This window comes from Mesocricetus auratus, unplaced genomic scaffold (assembly GCF_017639785.1).
Source record: "Mesocricetus auratus isolate SY011 unplaced genomic scaffold, BCM_Maur_2.0 Super-Scaffold_100053, whole genome shotgun sequence".
NCBI classification, from domain to species: Eukaryota; Metazoa; Chordata; class Mammalia; order Rodentia; family Cricetidae; genus Mesocricetus; species Mesocricetus auratus.
In genome coordinates this window covers 246,613-264,990 of record NW_024429230.1, presented here as the reverse complement: position 1 = coordinate 264,990, position 18,378 = coordinate 246,613, and the positions used below count along the sequence as shown (strand labels likewise).

The window sequence follows — 18,378 nt, the reverse complement described above, 5'->3', positions numbered from 1 at the left end:
AAAGCCAGCTTCAGTTAAATGAATGGGAACTGAGGTATGTGAAGAAATAAAGATAAAAGGATACTATGAAAAAACAATATAGAGAGATTTAGACTTTGATACCACACAGTGAGATACTGTTTGTTGATGGTCCTCAGGGTAGCTATTCATTCTTCTACAGGAATCCATAAGTCCAGTATTCTTTGCTGAGTTTACCTGTGAATACAAAAAACAAAACACTTCTCTTTCCTTTTAGGAGGTCACTTTACCCATGGTGGACTATGAATTTGTAGATGGGCTGTTATCTTCCTCCTCCTGAGATGTTTTCTGTTCTGATCGAATTTTAATTAATTTTGATGGAACCCAAATCTTTTCTTCTCCTGTGGAAACAAAAGCATAACCCCTTCCCCAACGTAACACATATCCTGGTTTCCAGACTGAGGTCATAACATCCTTAAAATACACCGGTTGGTTCAGTTCAGAAGTCTTCTCTGTAGTCCAGTGTCTTTCTGCTGCAGTTTGTCCTTTTTCATCAGCATTAAGAAAATTCAACGTTAGTAAAGCATTGTGTAACCTGTGTCTAGGTGTCTTTGTTTTCCCTGGCTGTTTATGAAGCATCTCTTTTAAGGTTCGGTTAGACCTTTCAATTATTGCTTGTCCTGTGGGATTGTAAGGTATACCAGTTACATGTTTTATATTATAATATTTGAAGAATTGTTCCAATTTACTGGAGACATATGCTGGACCATTGTCAGTTTTTATTGTTTTAGGTATACCCATAACAGCCATCACCTCTAAGAGGTGTGTAATAACAGAGTCAGCTTTTTCAGAGCTGAGGGCAGTAGCCCATTGGAAGCCTGAGTACGTGTCTATAGTATGGTGTACATATTTCAAACTGCCAAATTCTGGGAAGTGAAATACATCCATTTGCAAAAGTTCATTTCTGTGAACACCTTTAGGATTACAACCTGCTGGTAATGGAGTTTGATTGTACAATGAGCAACTGGGACAATTTCTTACTATTTCTTTGGCTTGTTGCCAGGTGATAGAAAAATCCTTCTTTAAACCTTTGCTGTTAACATGGTGTTTCTTATGAAATTCTGAAGCTTCCAACACATTACCTACTAATAAACGATCAATTTCATCATTGCCTTGTGCCAGAGGACCTGGCAGACCTGTATGGGATCTGATGTGTGTTATATATATAGGATGAGTCCTGTTTCTGATGATTTCCTGCAATTGTAAAAACAATGAGGTTAATTCTGTATTATCAGGAACAAATTCTGCAGTCTCAATGTGCAGGACAACTCTTTCTGCATACTGAGAATCCGTGACTATATTGAGAGGCTCTGTAAAGTCTTTAAGTACCATGAGAATGGCATATAACTCTGCCTTTTGTATGGAGTTGTAAGGGCTTTGAACTACTTTACTTATTTTTCCTGATTTATACCCTGCTTTACCTGATTTGTTTGCATCCGTGTAGAAGGTAAGAACTCCAGAAATAGGTGTTTGCCTCACGATACGTGGAAGAATCCAAATTGTTTTCTTTATGAATTTGATTCTCTCTGTTTTGGGATAGTTATTACTAATACTTCCCAAAAAGTCACTGCAAGCTATTTGCCAATACTCATTATCCTTCCATAAGGAGGAAATTTCCTCATTCGTTAAAGGTACAATAATTTCAGCTGGGTCTTTCCCAGTCAGTTGACGAAGCCTTAATTTACCTTTTAATATCAAATCTGAGACCTTTTCTATATAGGTTTTCAATTTTTTATTCTGTTTATGTGGCAGAAATACCCATTCTAGAATGATGTCGTCCCTCTGCATTAATATTCCTGAGGGGTATTCTCTAGATGGTAAAATAACCAGAATACAGTCCAGATTTGGATCCACACGGTCCACATGTGCTTCTAATATTCTCTTTTCTACCCATTCTAATTCTTTTTCAGCCTCAGCTGATAGTACTCGTGGGCTGTTTAGGTCTTTATCTCCTTTTAAAGCCATTTTCAGGTGTTTTAAATCATGCCCTTCTACACCAATAATCGTCTGTAATTGAGAGATTTCTCCTAATAGTTTTTGAAGATCATTAAGAGTCCGGTAACGATCTCTTCTGATCTGTACTTTCTGTGGTCTAATTTTCTGAGCATCTATTTTATAACCTAAATAGTTAATAGAATCTCCTCTTTGTATTTTTTCTGGGGCAATTTGTAATCCCCAGCGAGGCAAAATTTCCTTTACTGCCTCAAACATCTTTTCCAAAGTATCCTTATTTGAATCAGACAATAATATGTCATCCATATAATGATATATTAACGAATGTGGAAATTTTTTACAGGTGAGCCTGGGTTGGAGAGGGTCTCCTCATCTAAGGCATCTCCTCCTGAAGAATCTGCGGGCTTCAGGTATCACCTCTTAGATAATTTGTTGACTCTACAGATATAAAACCAACCATTGAATACACTGCTTGGATGTTCTGAATAGCTTTCCGAAGCTGAGAGTTAGAGGAAAGAGTCTCTGGCATCCTCCTCTAATGAGGGAACGTGGGTGGTTAGGGAGCGGACCCTGGCTTTAGCTTTAGCTAAGAGGAAGAGTTGAATGGCAGGCAAAGGGCATAGCCAACTGCACTATCATAGAGGCCCTAACCAGTGGTCCCAGTTCCAACATCTTCACATGTCGGTTCAGGACGCACTGCAGTCAGGTGGTTCCCAGTCCCAATGTCTTCACATGTCAGTTCAGGAGATGCCAAAGGCAGAGTGATTGCGATTTGCCTCTCTGTTGTTTGAGACATTTGGGATTTGGTGCAGACTCTGAGATCCTCGACTGGGCAAAAGAATTCATTGCCCTGTCATGTGAGACAGGAGGAATAATTGTCTTTTCTTTATATGAGGAGGTTTGTTTTTGGCTGGCCTGTATACCCAGAGCTGGTCAGGCCTGTGCAAGCAGAGGCAGAAGGGGCAGACTCTGGCAGGTCTCATTTCCTATGCATCCTAGCAACTTCTGGGTGGGATGGTGCGCCACTCGAGGTATCCTGGCAGGCAAATATATTGTAAATTTAAGCCAGCTTACTGAAGCATTCAATCTTTTATAGTCAACTTTTAAAATATACCTGGGTTCAACTATTATTTTATGTCTCGCCACCTCGACCAGCAAGGAAGACCCAATGCCCAGACTCTTCTTTAAGCAGTTTATTCAGGGACCTTGAACAATCTTCTTCTCCCGGGGAGCACCAGGGAGCCCCAATCCACAGCTTAAAAGCCCTTGGGCGGCCAACCCCAGTATGCCACGTGGAACATGCAGATAGGTCCACGTACTCGGAAGCAAGCCTGATATCCAGCCTTAACCAAATACAGGTGTTGTTTATCATAGAGAGCACCTGCTGTCGGGCTAGCAGAAGGCAGAAGCCAGCGCCATCTTAAGGGTGTGGCACTTCACAGCTCTCTACAATTTTACATTAAGCAAACTTTAAGTTTATTTTAAACTTGTTTTGTTTATTCACTTGGATTAATTATTATTTTTTTTTTGGTTTTTATGAGACAGGGTTTCTCTGTATACTTGGATTAATTTTGACAACATATGCAGAATACTACATGATGGGAGATAACAGAAGACTATATGATGCAAGATAAAAATTGTTCTCTCCCTCCAAGTTTCTCTCTGTACATAAGTTAATGTCTCTGTAAATAAAGTACTTAGCATGACTGACCATTAGCTTGTATATCTTTATTGTTTTAATAGTTTACTATCAGTTTGTAGCTCTTTTATAAGATTAGAATTTCATAATTTTATTCCTGTTAAGTTTAAGCCTTAAAAATTATAATTCTTGAATTGAAGATCCTTTTGTATCGAAATAAACTTTAAATCATAAATACAGTTCACAGAGAGAGTAGGAACATCATTTTTCCTGATCCTTTTATAGTACTCTTTTAAAAAATGCAGTTTTTTATATGACTCAGTTTCACCAAATAGGTAAAACTTAACAAAATTAGTAACGACATTGAATGAACAGAAGAAATAAAAAGGAAAGGAAAGGAAAGGAAAGGACATGAGCCCTCCTAGGTGTGGGGGAGGAGAAAGTCTATTGTAGATGTGTGGGCGAGCATAGTCAGAGGCGGGGATATCTGGGAGAGTCCAGAGTGGGCATGACCAGGCTGAGCTGGGCCATGTGGGAGAGGGGGAGGGGAAGGGAGAGGTGAGAGAGGGAACCAGGCGCAGCAGCCTGAATGACAAAGGTTCAAAAGGAGCGGGTAATCAACATGTTTGGACTGTATCAGGAAAAGTCTTTGGGGGAGGGCAGCCCAGCCCCTGGAATGGAGAGCTCAGGATAGAGGGCAGGGATGCCAGTCATACCCTGGAGCAGGTAGGGACTGAGGGATGTTGGGAGAACATGGAGGCCAGGTCCACTTTGATATGTTAAAGAGTCACCTCAGCCATTTGTCCTGGGTTTGAAACTTAACAGACATAAGCAGTTAGACATACATCTTTAAGTCAATTTCTGTTAGCTTGAATAGACCATTATCAAACATTTGCTGCATAAACCTTGTTCATGGTGTTATTTTTCATTCTGAGGACAAAAATTATCATACAAAAATTCATCTTAATCCAAAACATCTTGGAGATCTGCTGTTGCCTCCTTATCGTAGGAAGAATGAAAGAAACCATGGCAGAGGCCAAGTGTTGCCTCGTTAGTCTAATAAAAGGGGGACACAATGGGAGAGAAGGCTCAGTGGCTCTAATTGTTTAATGGATGCTGCCTTATGTTTATACCACACGGTCACCTTAACCAACATGGAGGTGAAGTCACGTGCCATGCCCTTCCTTTAACCTTACTTTCTAGACATGACTGCCAAGACGGAGGCAAGCCGCCTGGTTGTTATTGACTTTTGCCGAAGTGAACCCATCAGGAACACATCCTTTTTTATTAAAGATTCTAAAAGTAACTTTTTATTTGGAATTTTACAGCCATTTAAAACCACACGTACAGGTTTTGATATAATACGTATTTTTAGAATGATAAAGATACAGGCAGGAATTTTAGGCTTGGTGAAGCAGAAGGGTACAGCTAGGCCAAATGCGAAAGGCAGAAGTGCTCTGTGTTACGTATGTTAAAGAGTTGGGAGTTGTAAAGATGCAGGCTTGTTCTGTGTTATGTATGTTAAAGAGTTGGGAGTTGTAAAGGTACAGGCTTGTTCTGTGTTATGTATGTTAAAGAGTTGGGAGTTGTAAAGGTACAGGCTGGGAGGCCCAGCCCCCTGGCTCTGAGTGTGCTTGTAAGTCAGACCCTTGAAAGAGATTTACATGAGCCGGGAGTCTTATGGGGAAGGCGACCTGGGATCATGCTGCAACTCTGTCTTATGGAGTTATTTAAATCGGTTTATCTATTAAAATCAAAAGCTTCGAATTTAGGCCAGTGGTGGACATTTGTCCAATGTATATTGAGGCCAATTTTATATTGAAAGGCAAAGGAGAGTTGCTGATTTTTTTTTTTTTTGTGGTTTTTCGAGACAGGGTTTCTCTGTGGCTTTGGAGGCTGTCCTGGAACTCGCTTGGTAGTCCAGGCTGGTCTCGAACTCACAGAGATCCGCCTGCCTCTGCCTCCCGAGTGCTGGGATTAAAGGCGTGCGCCACCAACACCCGGCGAGTTGCCGATTTTAATCGTACAGGAAGTCTGGAGCTGATGAGAGAAAAAAGCAAAAACATAGGTCGAATCCAGCCTCTTGAAGCATGCCCTCTGCGCACCCCAAGTCTTGGATTCAGTCTAACAGGCCTGGGAAGTAGAAGGGTGCATCTCTGCCCCCACAAATTCCAGCTCTAAAGATGGCAGAGCCAGTGGAAAATTCCAGGAATTCTCAGCCAGTCTCAGCCAGTGGAAAGCTCTTGGAATCTCTGACCCAGTGAGTCTCAGTACAGATGGAACCTGGTAAACTCCAGACCGTATTGTGTCACCTCCTAGTTAGGTCTAATGGATTACCTTGTCTTGGTGGTTTGCTACGTTGTATGCATGTTCTGGCTGAATGCAGGTGGGACCATGTTTACTTGGAGTGAAGGACATCTTTGTCACCCATGTGTGAGGATGGCCAAAATGCCTCAGGGTTTTTTTTGGGGTGGTCTCAAACTCAGAAATTCACCTGCCTGTGACTCCTGAGTGTTGGGATTAAAGGCAGTTCAGATTTACCTTTTATAATATCAGCATGAGGGCATCAGCAGAATATAACACATGCATATACATATATAGTCACAAATATACACACATATGTAGATATACATAAACACACACATATAGACACACATACACATGGAGACATAAGTATTTATGCACACACATTCACATATGGAATACACAAACACATGTGCAATACACATGTGCACACACATAGACATATACATTCTTATGCACACACATGCACTCACTCATAAGCAAATAGACTATATGCATATACATCTATATGTATACACATATGTATATACACAGATACATATCCACACACATACTCATATGTTTGGCTCAGCTTACTTATGAGGCCTTGACTTGAGGAAAAAAATGTTGTAATTCATGCAGTTTATGAAACAGACCAAGAAAAATCACTAAATAAGTAGTTGTCATGGAAACATAGCAAATCTGTAAGCTACCAGGCCACATGCATAAGCAGCCTGTATACAAATTACACAGGCTTTGCTCTAAATACAACACGATTGCAATTCAAGGTGAAACTGAATCAGATGCAAGGCTGCTGTGTAACATTTCAAGGATTCCCCTCGATTTTAATATTTTCTTGTCATTTATGAATGTTCTCTTAATCATTCTTCCGCTTTCTTTTTCCCAGCCAGGTAGTCAAATGCCGAGTGTGTTCACAGGACAGCCCAGTGCCTCAAGCAGAGAAGATGCTCTGTGAATGTGGACGATGGAGTTGGTGTGCTACTCAGCTTCCTAGCAGACGCACGTTGTCTGTGTTGTAGATGGTCCTTAAGGATGAGCAAGACAAGCTGTGGCCACAGCTAACATGAGGATGGCGGAGGGTGGGGGCGGGGGTGGGGGGGAGCTGGTAACGGGCAAGAAAATGAATGTAGCTTCTTTATCAGTGATTTAACAACAACCGTCCACATATAAGGGAACACATACCATATTTGTCTTTCTGGATCTGGGTTACTTCATTCGGGATGATTTTTTTTAAGTGCCATCCATTTACCTGCGAGTTTTTTTATTATTTTAAAATTTAAATTAGAAACAAGGTTGCTTCACATGTCAAACCCAGGTCCCTCTCCCTTTCCCTCCCCTCCTCCCATGCCCTCCCAACAACTCCCCCCAATACCCCTTCCTTTCCCCAGGGAGGGTGAGGCCCTCGGGGGTGTCCATAGTCTGTCATTTCATCCAGGGCAGGGTCTAGACTCTCCCCCCGAGTCCAGGGTGAGAGTGCATTGTGGGATGGGCACCCAAAGTCCATTTGTATGCCAGGGATAATCTTTTGAGAATTTTCTGCTTAGATATGTACCTCATTTTTAAATTGGGTTATTTGTTTTCTTGGTGTTCATTTTTGAGTTCTTATGTATTTTTGAGATTAGCCATCTATCGGAGTTGTAAAATCTTGTTTGTGAACATCTTTTCCCATTCTGTAGGCTGCCACTTTGTCCCAATGATGGTATCCTTTTCAGTGTAGAAGCTTTTCCATTTCATGAGGTCCCATGTATTAATTGTTGATCTCAGTGACTTGCTGTAGGTGCTGTGTTCAGAAAGTCTCCTGTGCCAATGAGTTCACGGTCATTCCCCACTTTCCCTCCTATCAGGTTCAGTGTATCCAGTTATACAGTGAGGTTCTGCTCAACTGGAGTTGCGTTTTGTGCAGGGTGGTAAGTATGGATCCATTTGCATTCTTCTGCATGCAGCCTTTCAGTTTGGTCAGACCATTTGTTGAAGATACTGTCTTTTTTCCAGTGTGTATTTCTTGCTTCTTTATCAAAAAGTAAGGTATCCATAGGTGTGGAGACCTATTTCTGGGTTCTGAATTCTATTCCATTGACCAGCCTGTCTGTTTTGGTGCAAATACCATGGTGTTTCTATTACTATAGCTCTGTAGTGCAGTTCTTTTTTGGCTCAGGATTGTTTTAGCTATCCTGGTTTTTTTGTGTTTCCATATGAAGCTGAAAATGATCTTTTCAAGTTGTGTTGGGATTTTGATAGGGATTACACTGAATCTGCAGATTCCTTTTGGCAGGAAAACCATTTTTACTATGATAATCCTACTGATCCATGAGCATGGGAGATCTTTCCATCTTCTGATATAGTCAGTTTCTTTCTTCAGAGTGTTAACTTTATTATATAGTTCTTTCACCTGCTTGATTAGGACTACCCAAAGATATTTTATATTTTTGAGGCTACTATGTGAGGCTATTTCTTGGTCTGTTGGTCATTTGTATATAGAAGGCTACTGATATTTTTGTGTTAATTTAGTTTCCTTCTACTTTGCTGAAAGTGTTGCTGTAGGAGTTTCCTGGTGGAATCTGTAGGGTCAGTTGTATACACTATCGTATCATCTGCTTCTTCCCTTCCTATTTGTATCCCCTTGTTCTCCTTCAGTTGTCTTATTGCTCCAGCTAAGACATCAAGTACTATATTAAATAGGCTTGGAGAGGGTGAACAGCCTTGTCTTAGTCCTGACTTTAGTGATATGGCTTTGAGTTTCTCTCCATGTAAGTTGGTGCTGGCTATGCTTACTGCAAACTGCCTTTATTGTGTTGAGGTATGCCCCTTGTGTCCCTTCTCTTGCTTGGGAAGTTTTTGTTTGAATTTTCATATACCATACTCCCATGAACATTCACACACATGCTTTTAATGTTTGACTGATGTTTTCATTTCTTTTAGAAAAGTTGACAGGAGTGGCATTGCTGTATCATACAGTATTCTTACTTGACTTTTTTTTTCAGAGACTGCTAAACCTTTTTCTCAAATAATCTATATCATTTTAATTTCCTACTGTGAATCCATGGAGGTTCCCATTTAATCTCATCTTTGTCGACACAAGGTATTGTCTGTCTTTTTGGTTAATGCCATTCTGAGAATGGAAACGAGTCACGCCAAGGATGCTGGGAAAAGGTAGTTGGATATTTATTCAGATAGAGAAAAGTAACTTACATAAGAAGCTGAGAACCGGGTCAGCGCTCTATGGTCTCCGAGCCTTGGCCAGAATCCAAGAGAGAGGGGTCTCCTCTTGTACCTTCCTTTATCCTGGTTTTCTCCCACGTTGGGCGTGGCCATTGCTGCAGCTACATGATCTCTCCCTACACCATTCTGTCTGATGTCATGCATCTCATTGTGATTTTGCTGTGCATTGTACCAATGATCAATTATCTTGAGCATCTTTTCATATTCTAACCTCTGTTTCTGTAGTTTCTAAACTATGTTTTAATGGGCATGAAGTTGGACAGAGTCAAAGTTTGGAAGAATTTGAAGGGAGTTTGAGGACGAAATAGAAGTTGACTATGATCAGATTTCATTGACATACATGTATGAAATTCTCAAGAATAAGGAAGTTGTTTTGTTATTGCTGCTCTGTAAGAATTTTTACCTGTGTTCTGGTTGCAGATTGTCTGTCGGATGTATGACTTGTAAATGATGTCTTTCGGTCTGTGCCTCATCTTCTCATTCTCTTAATGCCTCTGGGATGTTGGGGATTAGACCCGGGGTCTCAGATGTCTTAGACAAGTGTTCCACTACTGAGCTATACCCCGCTTTATTTTTACTTTTCATTTTAAGACAGGATCTCACTAGGTTTCACAAATTGACCTGGAATTCATTCTGTAACCCAAGCTGTCCTTAAACTTTCCTGCCTCAGCTACCCAAGTAGTTAGAATTATAGGCTTGACTCACCAGGCCTGGCTTAATAATGTCTTTTGAAGATTTTAATTTTAATAAAATCCAATTATTTGTCTTATCTATCACATATTCGATATCAAAATCTTTGTATTATGTCAAAAATAATTTGTATACAGTATCTGATATTAAACTATGCACATGTATTACATAAGTGCAACATTTAACATTACATCAAATATGTTTTATGAGGAAATTTTGTGCCAAAGTTTTCTTCATTACCCCATCTGATCTACTTTGTACTTTGAGTAAAATTAGAAGTAGCACCCTGTCATAATTTTAAGGTTTTCAGAGCTTCTGTATAAGAAATGCATCTCCTACCCCTTAGTACAAGGTACTAAATAGAGCGCTCGGGACAGTGTGTTCGCAGGCAACACCCCTTAAACAAGGCTTTATTGAGTTCTATTAGTTGAGCAAACAAAACTCGGCAGAGGCTCTTCTGCCTGCCTTTTGGTTTCCTTCCTGTACTGTTTCCTGCTTGTGTTTTTGACATTTTCTTTTGTGCACGGAGTGTTTTGTCTTGTGTTTTTCCTGCATCTGCTGGAGCTGTCACTGTGTGGACAGGATGCTCTCACATCCCTGGACAAATGGTCCCCCAAAGGGTGTCTTGATGGCTGCCTTTTCATCCGCCATGGAAGCAGCACACTGCCCTTTGCAGAGCAGCACACGCGTCGCATCATCAGTGTGGCGCCTCACCACGCTTCTGAGTGCAGCATTAGCCAGTGCTTAGCACACCGAGAAAGTCAGGTTCTAGAAATAAATAGAACCGTGATGCGGGTGTGCGAAGTCCCTTTGCCTGTGGAGAGGCACATGCGGGGGGTAGGGGGGCAAGGGCTCAATTCTGAATGCCAAATCTAAGAGGCACCTCGAAGAGGCACCTGCTTGAATCTGCCACCAGCACACAACAGCGGGAAACATCAACCGACAACTACATGCTGGGTGGTGTCTGGGCAAGAGAAGAGGGAGAAGTGTAGATCTGAGTTGATGACAGCAGAGCAGAGAGGTGCTGGGTAGAGAGCATCCTGGCACCGTAAATCGCAGTGATCTGAGGAGAGGGTCTCCACATCACTTGGAGTAGGGATCCGTCATCTTCTGAGATGAAGGGATGAGGGGGAAGGAATTTCAGCTGCTATAGATAAATGCTTTGGATGCATGGAGTAAAAACCAGGAACATGCCATGACTGATGAAATCTATTTTCTATCATGAGAGAGTGCATGATGTCATCTGTAGAGTGTAACGAGGGAATTAGAATCAGGCTGTTCTGGAATTATGAGTGAAGTGTGGAGGAAGGCTGGAGGTGGAGGCTGTAGACAATGGAGGATTCCCTAAAGACCTGGTGATGAACATTAACGGAAGGATTCATAGAATGTGAAGGCTGCTTGGCTTTCTCCTGCCCCTCCAGAGCAAGGGTTAGAAGGAAGGCTGACAAGGCAGTGCTGGTTGGAGTGGGACTTAGACGCTGGCACTCTTTTTTTTTTTTTTTCGAGACAGGGTTTCTCTATAGCTTTGGAGGCTGTCCTGGAACTCACTTTGTAGACCAGGCTGGCCTCGAACTCACAGAGATCCGCCTGCCTCTGCCTCCCGAGTGCTGGGATTAAAGGCGTGTGCCACCAAGCTGCTCAGGGAACTTACATGAACACAGCTTTGGGAAATATTGGGCTCATATGTTAGGCCAGTAGTTTTCAAAGGATGCTCCCCAAGTTAGCTGCATCAGCATGACCTAGACAGATGTGCTCCAGCTCCATCCAAGCCAACTAAGTTAGAAGTTCTAGAAGTGGGTTTCAGCTGGCTTCGTTAAAGCTTGGCAGTCACCGAATGGGAGCAAAAGAAAGGCTTACGGTTCTGGTGACTGTGGGAGCAGACATAGTGGAGTCTGGGAGGACTTGTAATCACTAACAGGCTTCTGTAAATTAGAGCTAACTGTCTTCTGAGCCTCAGATGGGTCAAGGAAATAAAGGCCAGTTGGTGTGCTGGATGGCCGCCTACAAGTATGTGTAAATATTCCAGGAATGTAGCAGGGTTTGGGGATGGTGGGGAAACGTATAATGCTGACCACATGTCTAAAGTTTCAGTGTTTACAAGAGATAAAGAAAGTGGGGGCTTTCAGTGACACAAAAGTTAATGGAAGAAATGCTGTTCTATAAATGATGGAAAGCAGAACCACAGAGCTGAGTGTGTCCTGCCCCTAATCTGCACTTCCCATCTAGGGCTATGTACAGAGAGCAGTGGCTTCCACCAGGGAAGACGCGAGAGATCATGCATGTTTGGTAAGACAGGCTTCACCTAATGGTGTTGGAAAGACATTGTCAAGAAGAAAACATTTGAATATAGCCCAGCTTACCTAGCATGCATGAAACCTTGGTTTTTACCACTAGTATTTTAGTCCAGATTCTATTGCTGTGACACCATGACCATGACAACTCTTATAAGAGAAATCATCTATGTGCGGTCTGCTCACAGTGTCAGAGGGTTAGTCCATTTCCATCATGGTAGGAAGCATAGTGGCATGCAGGCAGACATGGAGAAGGAGAAGTAGCTTCCAGGTAGCTGGAAGAGACAGACACTACATCCGGCTTGGGCTCCTGAAACTTCAAAACCCACTCCTAGTGACGCACTTCCTCCAACAAGGTCAGACTTCCTCAGCATTTCAAATAGTGCTACTCCCTGGTGACCAAGCATTCAAACCAATGAGCCTCTGAGCACCACTCTTATTCAGTTGTGAGCCTCTGAGCACCACTCTTATTCAGTTGTGAGCCTCTGAGCACCAGTCTTATTCAGTTGTGAGCCTCTGAGCACCACTCTTATTCAGTTGTGAGCCTCTGAGCACCACTCTTATTCAGTTGTGAGCCTCTGAGCACCACTCTTATTCAGTTGTGAGCCTCTGAGCACCACTCTTATTCAGTTGTGAGCCTCTGAGCACCACTCTTATTCAGTTGTGAGCCTCTGAGCACCACTCTTATTCAGTTGTGAGCCTCTGAGCACCACTCTTATTCAGTTGTGAGCCTCTGAGCACCACTCTTATTCAGTTGTGAGCCTCTGAGCACCACTCTTATTCAGTTGTGAGCCTCTGAGCACCACTCTTATTCAGTTGTGAGCCTCTGAGCACCACTCTTATTCAGTTGTGAGCCTCTGAGCACCAGTCTTATTCAGTTGTGAGCCTCTGAGCACCACTCTTATTCAGTTGTGAGCCTCTGAGCACCACTCTTATTCAGTTGTGAGCCTCTGAGCACCACTCTTATTCAGTTGTGAGCCTCTGAGCACCAGTCTTATTCAGTTGTGAGCCTCTGAGCACCACTCTTATTCAGTTGTGAGCCTCTGAGCACCACTCTTATTCAGTTGTGAGCCTCCGAGCACCACTCTTATTCAGTTGTGAGCCTCTGAGCACCACTCTTATTCAGTTGTGAGCCTCTGAGCACCACTCTTATTCAGTTGTGAGCCTCTGAGCACCACTCTTATTCAGTTGTGAGCCTCTGAGCACCACTCTTATTCAGTTGTGAGCCTCTGAGCACCACTCTTATTCAGTTGTGAGCCTCTGAGCACCACTCTTATTCAGTTGTGAGCCTCTGAGCACCACTCTTATTCAGTTGTGAGCCTCTGAGCACCACTCTTATTCAGTTGTGAGCCTCTGAGCACCACTCTTATTCAGTTGTGAGCCTCTGAGCACCACTCTTATTCAGTTGTGAGCCTCCTAGCACCAGTCTTATTCAGTTGTGAGCCTCTGAGCACCACTCTTATTCAGTTGTGAGCCTCCGAGCACCACTCTTATTCAGTTGTGAGCCTCCGAGCACCACTCTTATTCAGTTGTGAGCCTCCGAGCACCACTCTTATTCAGTTGTGAGCCTCTGAGCACCACTCTTATTCAGTTGTGAGCCTCTGAGCACCACTCTTATTCAGTTGTGAGCCTCTGAGCACCACTCTTATTCAGTTGTGAGCCTCTGAGCACCACTCTTATTCAGTTGTGAGCCTCTGAGCACCACTCTTATTCAGTTGTGAGCCTCTGAGCACCACTCTTATTCAGTTGTGAGCCTCTGAGCACCACTCTTATTCAGTTGTGAGCCTCTGAGCACCACTCTTATTCAGTTGTGAGCCTCTGAGCACCACTCTTATTCAGTTGTGAGCCTCTGAGCACCACTCTTATTCAGTTGTGAGCCTCTGAGCACCACTCTTATTCAGTTGTGAGCCTCTGAGCACCACTCTTATTCAGTTGTGAGCCTCTGAGCACCACTCTTATTCAGTTGTGAGCCTCTGAGCACCACTCTTATTCAGTTGTGAGCCTCTGAGCACCACTCTTATTCAGTTGTGAGCCTCTGAGCACCACTCTTATTCAGTTGTGAGCCTCTGAGCACCACTCTTATTCAGTTGTGAGCCTCTGAGCACCACTCTTATTCAGTTGTGAGCCTCTGAGCACCACTCTTATTCAGTTGTGAGCCTCCTGAGCACCACTCTTATTCAGTTGTGAGCCTCTGAGCACCACTCTTATTCAGTTGTGAGCCTCTGAGCACCACTCTTATTCAGTTGTGAGCCTCTGAGCACCACTCTTATTCAGTTGTGAGCCTCCTAGCACCACTCTTATTCAGTTGTGAGCCTCTGAGCACCAGTCTTATTCAGTTGTGAGCCTCTGAGCACCACTCTTATTCAGTTGTGAGCCTCTGAGCACCACTCTTATTCAGTTGTGAGCCTCCTAGCACCACTCTTATTCAGTTGTGAGCCTCTGAGCACCACTCTTATTCAGTTGTGAGCCTCTGAGCACCACTCTTATTCAGTTGTGAGCCTCTGAGCACCACTCTTATTCAGTTGTGAGCCTCTGAGCACCACTCTTATTCAGTTGTGAGCCTCTGAGCACCACTCTTATTCAGTTGTGAGCCTCTGAGCACCACTCTTATTCAGTTGTGAGCCTCTGAGCACCACTCTTATTCAGTTGTGAGCCTCTGAGCACCACTCTTATTCAGTTGTGAGCCTCTGAGCACCACTCTTATTCAGTTGTGAGCCTCTGAGCACCACTCTTATTCAGTTGTGAGCCTCTGAGCACCACTCTTATTCAGTTGTGAGCCTCTGAGCACCACTCTTATTCAGTTGTGAGCCTCTGAGCACCACTCTTATTCAGTTGTGAGCCTCCTAGCACCAGTCTTATTCAGTTGTGAGCCTCTGAGCACCACTCTTATTCAGTTGTGAGCCTCCGAGCACCACTCTTATTCAGTTGTGAGCCTCTGAGCACCACTCTTATTCAGTTGTGAGCCTCTGAGCACCACTCTTATTCAGTTGTGAGCCTCTGAGCACCACTCTTATTCAGTTGTGAGCCTCTGAGCACCACTCTTATTCAGTTGTGAGCCTCTGAGCACCACTCTTATTCAGTTGTGAGCCTCTGAGCACCACTCTTATTCAGTTGTGAGCCTCTGAGCACCACTCTTATTCAGTTGTGAGCCTCTGAGCACCACTCTTATTCAGTTGTGAGCCTCTGAGCACCACTCTTATTCAGTTGTGAGCCTCTGAGCACCACTCTTATTCAGTTGTGAGCCTCTGAGCACCACTCTTATTCAGTTGTGAGCCTCTGAGCACCACTCTTATTCAGTTGTGAGCCTCTGAGCACCACTCTTATTCAGTTGTGAGCCTCCTAGCACCAGTCTTATTCAGTTGTGAGCCTCTGAGCACCACTCTTATTCAGTTGTGAGCCTCCGAGCACCACTCTTATTCAGTTGTGAGCCTCTGAGCACCACTCTTATTCAGTTGTGAGCCTCTGAGCACCACTCTTATTCAGTTGTGAGCCTCTGAGCACCACTCTTATTCAGTTGTGAGCCTCTGAGCACCACTCTTATTCAGTTGTGAGCCTCTGAGCACCACTCTTATTCAGTTGTGAGCCTCCTAGCACCACTCTTATTCAGTTGTGAGCCTCTGAGCACCACTCTTATTCAGTTGTGAGCCTCTGAGCACCACTCTTATTCAGTTGTGAGCCTCTGAGCACCACTCTTATTCAGTTGTGAGCCTCTGAGCACCACTCTTATTCAGTTGTGAGCCTCTGAGCACCACTCTTATTCAGTTGTGAGCCTCTGAGCACCACTCTTATTCAGTTGTGAGCCTCTGAGCACCACTCTTATTCAGTTGTGAGCCTCTGAGCACCACTCTTATTCAGTTGTGAGCCTCTGAGCACCAGTCTTATTCAGTTGTGAGCCTCTGAGCACCACTCTTATTCAGTTGTGAGCCTCTGAGCACCACTCTTATTCAGTTGTGAGCCTCTGAGCACCACTCTTATTCAGTTGTGAGCCTCTGAGCACCACTCTTATTCAGTTGTGAGCCTCTGAGCACCACTCTTATTCAGTTGTGAGCCTCTGAGCACCACTCTTATTCAGTTGTGAGCCTCTGAGCACCACTCTTATTCAGTTGTGAGCCTCTGAGCACCACTCTTATTCAGTTGTGAGCCTCTGAGCACCACTCTTATTCAGTTGGTACGGCATAAAGCTGAGCATGGTGACACACGCCTATAATTCCACTCCTGGAGGGGGCGTGATGAAGGCGTGAGGATCACAAGTTAGAAGTGATTCTTGGGAAAATAGAGAATTGCAGGCCAGCGTGGGACACACAAAACCCTGTCAGAGGAGGAGGAGCAAGAGTAGGAGAGGAGGGAAAAGTGACAGGGAGGAGGGGCTGCAGGGGGAGGAGAGAGATGAGGAAGTAGAACAAGAAACTACTGAAACTTCTCTGTTCTATGCAGGGGGCTTATGAGGGTGGGCTTGCAGAGAGAGGCTCTAGGTGGAAGGAACCAGAAGGGACATAAAGTTACAAGATAGATATTTGAGTATAGAAAGGTGGGGAAGGCAAAGTACTATTTGTCTTCCTGACAGTGGTGTGATTATCAGTATGGGAGGCCTTGGCCCAACTGATTAGCTGCCTTGACATGAGTTATTTGGTGCCGCTGTGGCTGATCGTCCCCGACAGTGCATGGGATCTGTGCCCTTGTGGCAGAAGTGATGGGCAGGGTGGCTGCAGGGACTGGCATGCTATCTTCAAAGTGAAGCAGCAGTGTCAGAGCCTGTCCAGAGATTAGTTATTGTACATGAGGCAAAAGTCTACTCAGCCGTGGGATGTGCTGCCCAGCAGAGGCTGTGCCTGCCTCAAAATTCTTGCAGGTCCTAGCTGTTGTCATAAGGTTTAGCAGGACCAGAAGGGTCTTAAAAGCTGTCGGCTATTGCTTATCTCAGCTTTGGCTGGGAGGGAGGCGGGAGTAGGCAGAGAGGAAGGAATGAACCAGAGAGATAAAACCAAAGTCACAGTGCGGGTCCTCTGTGCTGGACAAGAATGGTTTGGTTGATAGCTTCTGTGTACCTCAGGACCATCCTGAAGATTCTAGAAAGGATTACAAATAGGTGTAAATGGACATTCTAATGGTCACAAGCACAACTTTCTCTTTCATTCGTCAAGGCTCCTCCTTCGGACCTTCGCAGTGTGGACACTTGCTTCTTCGCTGGATTATCATCCCCTGGGATCAGCATCTTTGCCCCAACCACTCTGGGGTTTCTGTATCTAGTAACGGCCTCTCGGAATCCTTGATGGAGAAGAGGCAGTTCATCGTTGGTGTGTCTGGAATGAAACACCTGACCGTATCTTCAAGCTTGTCCTTACTTCTTCCAGCTCAGCCAACAGGAAGCTCTGGTTTTGCAGTTACTCAGCGTCAATTTGCCATCGTGTTACCCTTTGACCTACATGAGTGCACCAGCAGGTTTTTAGCAGCCAGCAAGAGTTTGTAGCTAGCAGCAACCACTTCGTAGCATTACAATTGTCCTTACCGTAGCCCGAGCTACCAACATCTTCAATCTGGATTATCAAACTAATGTCCTAATTAGCATCTTGGTTGTGACTCTCTCCATCTCTAGTCAAATTCCCTTACTGCAGCTGAGGTGATGCATTTCAAACATTGAGTAACTTAGTTTTTCCTCTAAAAGTCTGGCCAAAGGCCCCCCCGCCCCCCGTCCCCCCCCCCCACCTTCATTTACGATTTCGTTTCACAGACTGACATCTTTAAGATTTTGGCGTGGCCCAATTGGATCTACAGCAAACTGAGTCTCTCTGGCTGTGCTCTTCTCTGCCCTCCCCATCTGTCCTGGGACAGATGTGCCACACCCTCCCCACCTCTGAGCCTCAGACAGATGTGCCACACCCTCCCCACCTCTGAGGCTTTGCACTTCTAGGCCTTGGGCCTGGAGGCTGTTCCTCCCGGTCTCTGCTTTGCCAGTTCCCTAACTCCAAAAGTATGTAACGTAACAGCTTTAATGTCACACTCCAAGATATCCTTGCACTGAACATTTCAACCCACCACAACTTCTTTAGTATTTTCTAAAAGAACATCTTTTCCTTTTAAATTATTTACAATACCTAATCACTTCTGACATATTGTCTTGAGTTATTCATATACTTATTGTATGTACTGCCTAATTTAATACAACCATAATGAGTGCACACAGGATTTAATGTCGGTATAGACCCCTATACAGTCCTCAGGGCACAGAACAGTGGCAGGGGCACACTATCACTTGGAAAGCATTCT

At 43.9% G+C, this 18,378-nt stretch overlaps 1 long non-coding RNA gene across 1 annotated transcript; it reads left to right on the top strand.

Annotated features, from left to right (window-relative positions):
* Positions 1 to 7,489: 7,489 nt before the first annotated feature.
* LOC121136163 lies at positions 7,490 to 17,698 on the top strand. Its single transcript, XR_005873284.1, has 2 exons — positions 7,490 to 7,821; positions 17,256 to 17,698. It is a non-coding gene; the product is annotated as an uncharacterized LOC121136163 (long non-coding RNA).
* Positions 17,699 to 18,378: the final 680 nt, after the last annotated feature.